The following is an 8485-nucleotide window of genomic DNA, read 5'->3' on the forward strand; positions in this document are numbered from 1 at the left end:
GCCAGAATACTTCCTAGTCCATCCTATGTTTCCAAACTAATCATGATACTCAACATCCCCCCACAGTCACAACGGTAGCGACACAGACGGTGAGACTGTCCGAAGGTAATCCGACGGACATCCCCTCCACGGTAGTAATGGTCGATGCATCGCGGAAGTTGTGGCTGGAGTAGAAACCAACGAGGTTGCTCAAGCAAGGCGGCAGCCCTTTGTGCCATTTATCGAGGTAGCCAAGAGCATGGGTGGTGTAGCCGTGGTCGATGTAGCCGTGCGAATAACGCCGTGGTCGATGTCGAGTCGGGGTAGCTGGTGTCGAGGAAGTCGCCCAGGAGCCACGGGCGCAAGGAGGCGCCGAGTTAGTCATGGGCGCAGTGGTGTCGAAGTAGTGGTGCGCCGGGAAGAAGACGTTGTTGACGACGCTTCGCACCGGGTTTGCCAAGCCCGGGGACACATCGTGGACGAAGGCACGCATCGGTGTTGCCAGCACCGGACATGCGTAGACGGACAAAGACGAAGTTGACGAAGCGTCGCACCAGGCTTGCCAAGCCCGGAGACACGTCGTGGACGAAGGCATGCATCGGTGTTGCCAGCACTAGGCATGCGTAGATGAGGGACCTACACGAGCTGTACGCCATGTCGAGGAGTCGGAGGGGCCAGCAGAGAAAGAGACTCGACGACGGTTGTTGAAGGAAATATGCCCTAGAGGCAATAATAAAGTTATTATTTATTTCCTTATTTCATGATAAATGTTTATTATTCATGCTAGAATCGTATTAACCAGAAACATAATACATGTGTGAATACATAGACAAACAGAGTGTCACTAGTATGCCTCTACTTGACTAGCTCGTTTATCAAAGATGGTTAAGTTTCCTAACCATAGACATGAGTTGTCATTTGATAAACGGGATCACATTATTAGGAGAATGATGTGATTGACTTGACCCATTCCGTTAGCTTAGCACTTGATCGTTTTAGTTTACTGCTATTGCTTTCTTCATGACTTATACATGTTCCTATGACTATGAGATTATGCAACTCCCGATTACCGGAGGAACACTTTGTGTGCTACCAAACGTCACAACATAACTGGGTGATTATAAAGGTGCTCTACAGGTGTCTCCGATGGTACTTGTTAAGTTGGCACAGATCGAGACTAGGATTTGTCACTCCGATTGTCGGAGAGGTATCTCTGGGCCCTCTCGGTAATGCTCATCACTATAAGCCTTGCAAGCAATGCAACTAATGAGTTAGTTGCGGGATAATCCATTACAGAACGAGTAAAGAGACTTGCCGGTAACGAGATTGAGCTAGGTATTGAGATACCGACGATCGAATCTTGGGCAAGTAACATACCGATGACAAAGGGAACAACGTATGTTGTTATGCGGTTTGACCGATAAAGATCTTCGTAGAATATGTAGGAACCAATATGAGCATCCAGGTTCCGCTATTGGTTATTGACGGAGACGTGTCTCGGTCATGTCTACATAGTTCTCGAACCCATGGGGTCCGCACGCTTAAAGTTCTGTGACGATCGGTATTATGAGTTTATGTGTTTTGATGTACCGAAGGTAGTTCGGAGTCCCGGATATGATCACGGACATGACGAGGAGTCTCGAAATGGTCGAGACGTAAAGATCGATATATTGGAAGGCTATATTTGGACATCGAAATGGTTCCGGGTGAAATCGGGATTTTACCGGAGTACCGGGAGGTTACCGGAACCCCCCGGTAATTGTATGGGCCTTAATGGGCCATAGTGGAGAGAGAGAGAGAGGAGGCCAGGGCAGACCGCGCGCCCCCTCCCCCTCTGGTCCGAATTGGACTAGGAGGGGGGTGGCGCCCCCCCCCCCCTTTCCTTCCTCCCTCTCTCCCCCTTCCTTCTCTCCTAGTCCAACTAGGTAAGGGGGGAATCCTACTCCTAGGACTCCTCCAGGGCGCGCCATAGCTAGGCCGGCCCTCCCCCTCCTCCACTCCTTTATATACGTGGCCAGGGGGCACCCCATAGAAACACAAGTTGATCATTGATCTTTCTTAGCCGTGTGCGGTGCCCCCCTCCACCATAATCCACCTCGGTCATATCGTAGCGGTGCTTAGGCGAAGCCCTGTGTCGGTAGCTTCATCAACACCATCACCACGCCGTCGTGTTGACGAAGCTCTTCCACGAAGCTCTACTGGATCATGAGTTCGCGGGATGTCACCGAGCTGAACGTGTGCTGAACACGGAGGTGCCGTATGTTCGGTACTGAGGATCGGTCGATCGTGAAGACGTACGACTACATCAACCGCGTTGTCACAACGCTTCCACTTACGGTCTACGAGGGTACGTGGACAACAGTCTCCCCTCTCGTTTCTATGCATCACCATGATCTTGCATGTGCATAGGATTTTTTTTTGAAATTACTACGTTCCCCAACAGTTGTGGCGCCAATCGTCATGGGGCAGATGTCACCAACGGTGGTCAGAGTAGACGAAGTAGTCAGGGAAGATAGCGGCGACGCTGGCGACGGGCTGGTGCTGGACGAAAACGAAGGGGGTAGACGGGTGGCGGCGGCTACGGGGTAGCAGCGGCGTCAGCCAAAGAAGAGCATCGGCAGCATCCTGATGGCAGCGGCGGCTAAGTTAGGAGCGCGGCGGCGGTGCCCGAATTGGGCAAAGAACCCGACGGCGTGACGAAGACTGGCGCGGACGGTGGCGTTCCCGCGCCAAGGGAGGCGGCGCGGTACATACCATGGGAAGTCGACGTGCCGGGACAGCGGAGTGGACCATGGGCCGCGGTGCTACGGCCCGAAGGGGCGACGCAGCGGTAGCAGGCGGGTCGGGTGACGGCAGGAAGACCTCGGGGTGGCGGCGTGAATTGCGGGCCGCAGCGCTACGAGCCGAAGGGGCGACGCAGCGGTGGCGCGCGAGTCAGTGCAGCAGCGGGGACGGCCTCAAGCGGCGGCGGAGACCGCGTGCCACACTCGCTACGGCCCGATGGGGCGACGCAGCAGCAACGCGAGGGTCGGTGCAGCCACGGAGGCGACCTGGATAGGACGACCTCGGGGCGACAGTAGATCGCGGGTCGCGACACTACGACCCGAAGGGGCGACGCAGCGGCAGCACGCGGGTCAGTGCAGCCGCGCGGAGAACCACGGGACAGCAGCGTTGCGGCCCGACGGGGCGACACACCGGCAGCCCGATGCTCGATTGGTGGAGGGGTGCGCTGTACTCGGGACAATCTTCACGGAACCTGCTGAGGCGCGCGCAACCGACGGGCCCGATAGGTCGCACCGCGCGGGCGGGTGATCAATCTGATCGCGCGCGAGGTCGTGGACGTAGCTCAGTGGAGGCGGGGTGGCAGCGGAGTCCGAGCTGAAACCGGCGATGACTGTTGGCATGCGACGACGTGTGGACGAGCGCGTCCGCGCCAGCGCCCGGGCAGCGAACGCAGCAGCGGCGCCCGAGCGGCGAACGCAACTTCGTGTGGAGGCGGCCCGGGGTGGTATGGTCTAAATTAAACTTATTTAACTTTGACCAACCCTACAAAAAATGTGCTAAGGTCTACAACAGCAAATACACATAGTATGGTTTTTTATGGAGAATCTCCTGAGACTAATTTCATGTTCTACGTATTTACATATTTGATGTAGACTTGATCCAATTTAACAAAGCTTTTTTACGAGAAAACTTTCGATTTTTTCATAAACGATCAAGATAGTGCAAAGAATACCAGAAGTAAAAAGTTACATCCAGGTCCGTAGACCACCTAGCGACGACTATAAGAATTGGAGCGAGACGAAAGCACGCCGCTGTCATCGCCCCTCCCTTGTCGAAGCCGGGCAAACATTGTTGTACTACACAGTCATTCGTCGTGCTAAAGCCATATAGGACCAGCGCATTAAAACAGCAACCGCTGCTAACGAAGAGAAGTATAGATCGGAAGGATCCAAACTGCATACATAGACGAACGAAGACCGAATCCATCGAAGACAGACGCCAACCGGATCCCACGAAATTCGCCGGAGACACACCTCCACACGGCCTCCGACGACGCTAGAAACTCCACCGGGATGGGGGCTAGGCGGGTAGGACCTTATTCCACCTTTAGGAAGCCACCACCAGCTCGTCTTCCTGAGCATTGCACAAACCCTAACAAAACTTAAAAAAACACCTACAAATGAAGCCCTCCTACCGACAAGGGCCGATATCCACCGTGCTTCCATGGTCCAAGAACCATAGAAGACGAGGCGGACCAGCGTCGACGGTGGCAAGAGGCAAGGAAACCCTAGTGCCTTGGTCATAGGAGACTAGAGCTTATTTAACTTTGACCAACCCTACAGAAAATGTGCTAAGGTCTACAACAGCAAATACACATAGTATGATTTTTTATGGAGAATCTCATGAGACTAATTTCATGTTCTACGTATTTACACATTTGTCTGTAGACTTGATCCAATTTAACAAAGCTTTTTTACGAGAAAACTTTCGATCTTTTCATCAACGATCAAGATAGTGCAAAGAATACCAGAAGTAAAAAAGTTACATCCAAGTCCGTAGACCACCTAGCGACGACTATAAGAACTGGAGCGAGCCGAAGGCGCGCCGCCGTCATCGCCCCTCCCTCGTCGAAGCCGGGCAAACATTGTTGTAGTATACAGTCATTCGTCGCGCTAAGGCCATATAGGACCAGCGCATTAAAACAGCAACCGCTGCTAACGAAGAGAAGCATAGGTCGGAAGGATCCAAACTGCATACGTAGATGAATGAAGACCGAATCCACCGAAGACAGACGCCGACCGGATCCCACGAGATCAGCCGGAGACACACCTCCACACGGCCATCGATGACGCTAGAAACTCCACCGGGATGGGGGCTAGGCGGGGAGGACCTTATTCCACCTTTAGGAAGCCACCACCAGCTCGTCTTCCTGAGCATGGCACAAACCCTAACAAAACTTTAAAAAAACACCTACAAACGAAGCCCTCCTACCGACAAGGGCCGGTATCCACCGTGCCTCCATGGTCCAAGAACCATAGAAGACGAGGCGGACCAGCAGCGGCGGTGGCAAGAGGCAAGGAAACCCTAGTGCCTTGGTCATAGGAGGCTAGAGCGAAGGGGTTGACTTTATTAGAACGGAGTCAATACGTTAATTAATTTGGAGTGGAGGGAGCGCGCATATCAAGAAAGGTAATTATGATCGAACAAAAAATGTACTGTTTTTTCTCAGTTTGTATGATGTGATTTGTGTTTTTTAGAGTATTTATTGTTACAAATTTGGTGTAATAGTCAATCGATCGAAAGCATCACGTTTAAATGTATTCTACTGGAGATAGCAAGCTTGTGCTTTGCATAGATTCAAAAAATACCTGAAAATTTTACTGATATTCCTGCTTCATTTGGCAATCATATAGACGTCTTTCAAACACAAATATCTGAAAACACAATATTACAGTGTCATGGGTCTTAGGAGTACATACGTGCTCGATCCTAAGTGTCATGGCTATCTACCATCTCTCCTGTTGAACTTTGACGTACGTGCTTGATGTTGATGTTGTGACTGCATATACCCTCTCTTTCTCGTTAAACTTTCACGTTGAAACATCTTTCCTCGCAGATTTCCTACTCAGATCTCACCAACTCTTTACCCAACTCCTTTTCGGAGGTCTGTCCAAGGCTCCTTTCAAAGATAAGAAAATGGATGTTGTGACGCAGTCTTCCAGTATTTTCAGAGAATCCTTTACTTGCTTTAGTGATAAATCTGAGTTTGTTCACCAACCATAATCGACTACCAATGGTAGCCATCTATTGTATACGCTAGCAAATCGTGCACTTCTGAAAGTAGTATATGGTAACACGCCAGGACCGGCATGCTCTCTTCTACTTGTCCTTTTAGGTTAGCACTTGCATGGAATTCGCCTTGAAGTGATTTTACCCTTTGAACAAACATGTCGTACAATAAGTTTGTGTTTTTCTGTAAAATATGAGTGAAAATATAACACAATAAGCAAGGCCGTCTCTACGAATTTGAGACCCCCATGTGAAATGCAAAATGTCGGACGTCAGACAGTTTGCTGTGGCGGGACAAGGGTGCATCGGCGCATTGCTGGGTAGCGGATGCATGACCTGGAGACGAACAGGCAAAATGAAACGAACAAGGATCAAAACAAATTCATGGGCGTTGAGCACTTGACGCTGATCAGAGACGCCGAGGACCTTTTTGGATAAAAGATAATATATTGTTATCAATTACATCTTGTCTTTGCAATAACATAATGTCAAAAACTAGTCAAGATATCGAGGATGCATACAACCACATTACTAAAAAAAGGAAAAAAAAAACAAGCGTAACACCGAAATGACACGTTGAAGCTATAAATCACACATAGCCACAAACAACCACATTTGCCACCACCTTTGAAAACACACATACCACAGCGACAGTCTCTATATGGAGGCGATTTGATGGCTGGCATGGTTCATGGTTGGGGGCGCATTGGTTATTTTTCTCCCAGCAGTGTGACCCCAGGCTACTAACCGTCTCTATGGGGCGTAAGGTCGGCGGGTTTCAATCTCCGTATTGGAGGTTCCTGGCGGCCCACTCCGGTGATTGGATGTCTCCCACTTGGTGCATAGGTTTTGAGTGCTCGACACGGTCCAACATGGCATCTGCGACAGTAGATCTTGTCGCTGGCGGAGCCACATGTATTCCTGCAGGGGCCATGCCCCCCCTCCCCCCCCCCCCCCCCCCCCCCAAACATTGATAAAATATCTGAAGAAAAATAAAATGAAAGTGCTTAATTAGAAAAAAGTATACTCTTTGGCCTCCTCAAGATTGATGTATTTGCCTTTCGCCCCTCCATCATTTCCTCTCTAGCTTCGCCAGTGGATCTTGTGACTCAATTTTTGCTAGATGTGTGGGTTCCGCCCTTGTTTTAGGTCTCCCGTGAGACTAGCCTAAATTGAGCCGAACGAGGTCTAGACTCTCGGTGGCATGGGATCGGTGGAGATGACAGGGAGTCCCTACGCGATGCTCGGCAACATGTGTTGCGCGGGGATGGTTCCAATTGGGTGGCTAGGTCCACCAATGTTATACGTCTGTGTGGTGTGTAATGATGGATTGACAGGTGGTGGTAGCACATGGCAACGTTGGCCAGGTGGTGCTCTTTGAGTGCAGGGCTCGAGTTCTAGGATGTAAAGTCTAGGTTTCACCTTCGGTAGTTGAAACTGACAACAGCGTCATTCACACGATGTTTCCTTATTTAAGACATTGCATGGAGTTTGCTCGGCCTCCCCTCCAGGGTGAAAACTCATGATCTCGCCTCGGCGGTTGGATCCAACAGCGGCTTCGCCCATGCATCATTCTCTTACTTGAGGTGTCGCTCTTGGAGCACCTATCATGTTACCCGGGGTTGCCATCATTGATGGCTCTTGTTGTTTGCTGCAGGTTTTTGTTGATCATTTTTTTTCCTTTTTATGATTTGTTTGTGTGTATCCTCGGTGTCTTGAGTAGCTATTGATATGTATTGATGCAAATGCTATGTGTAATTGCTATCTTCTCAACATTAATATATTCCCTTTATTAAAAAAAACACCAGACCTTAAATGTAAGAAATATCTAGTGTTCACTTGCAATGTGCAATTGTAGAGGACTTGTTATATTGTCCAAACCATGGGAGGCCGTACGTGTGACAGTGAAATTTTAGAAAAGAAAACAAAGCATTGGCCGTCCAGCATGTGTCACGAAAACGCAGACGGCCGGCATTAGAGGCTAAGAGATAAAGTTGTTAAAGTAACGTAAGAACATTTTTCTCCTTTTTGCTGAAAGGGGCTGGAATGATACAAGTATTTGTCACTACCAGTTAGGACTACTAATTTGTATACACGCCATGATAGTCAAATGCTTAATGTCACTTCACTATAATTAATTACTAGATTTCAAAAGTATAAACCTACAATACGTGTAGATATCACACCATCTCATTGACCAAGTCATATGCATGAATGTACGGGAGTGCCTTATAAAAGATACACATAATTAAGCTTTTCCTAGAAGATATGTGCACATGCAGGCAATGCACCACACAATTCAAGCACCTTGATTTTGGTTGCTTCTGTTGACTTCCCTGGATTGAGAGATTTTAAGAATGTTTTATGGGAAGGCATAAAAACACTTGACGTGTTTGCTTGTTCTCTTGCTATTTCTTAAGTTCCCTGTTGTCACAATAGTAAAAGAGAAGGTGACATATGGCAATATATAAGCCAGGTTTGGACTATGTGTGGTGTCTAGACATCTCTACGTACTACCAACAAGAAATGAGTTTAATTTGGTTGGTGCCAATTTCATCACACGGATGTTCTAAGAGCAATAAACTTCATCACAGCTATAGTTCACTAGACATCGGTGGCAGTGGCGGTGCCCAAATCTAGAGCTGGAGGCTTGTGCTTGTCGCGGTCCTCTTGGATGCCTCGTGGTGGCACGGATGAGCTGCCGAGCGAAAGC

Source organism: Aegilops tauschii, chromosome 5, assembly GCF_002575655.3.
Source record: "Aegilops tauschii subsp. strangulata cultivar AL8/78 chromosome 5, Aet v6.0, whole genome shotgun sequence".
In the NCBI taxonomy this organism is placed as follows: Eukaryota; Viridiplantae; Streptophyta; class Magnoliopsida; order Poales; family Poaceae; genus Aegilops; species Aegilops tauschii.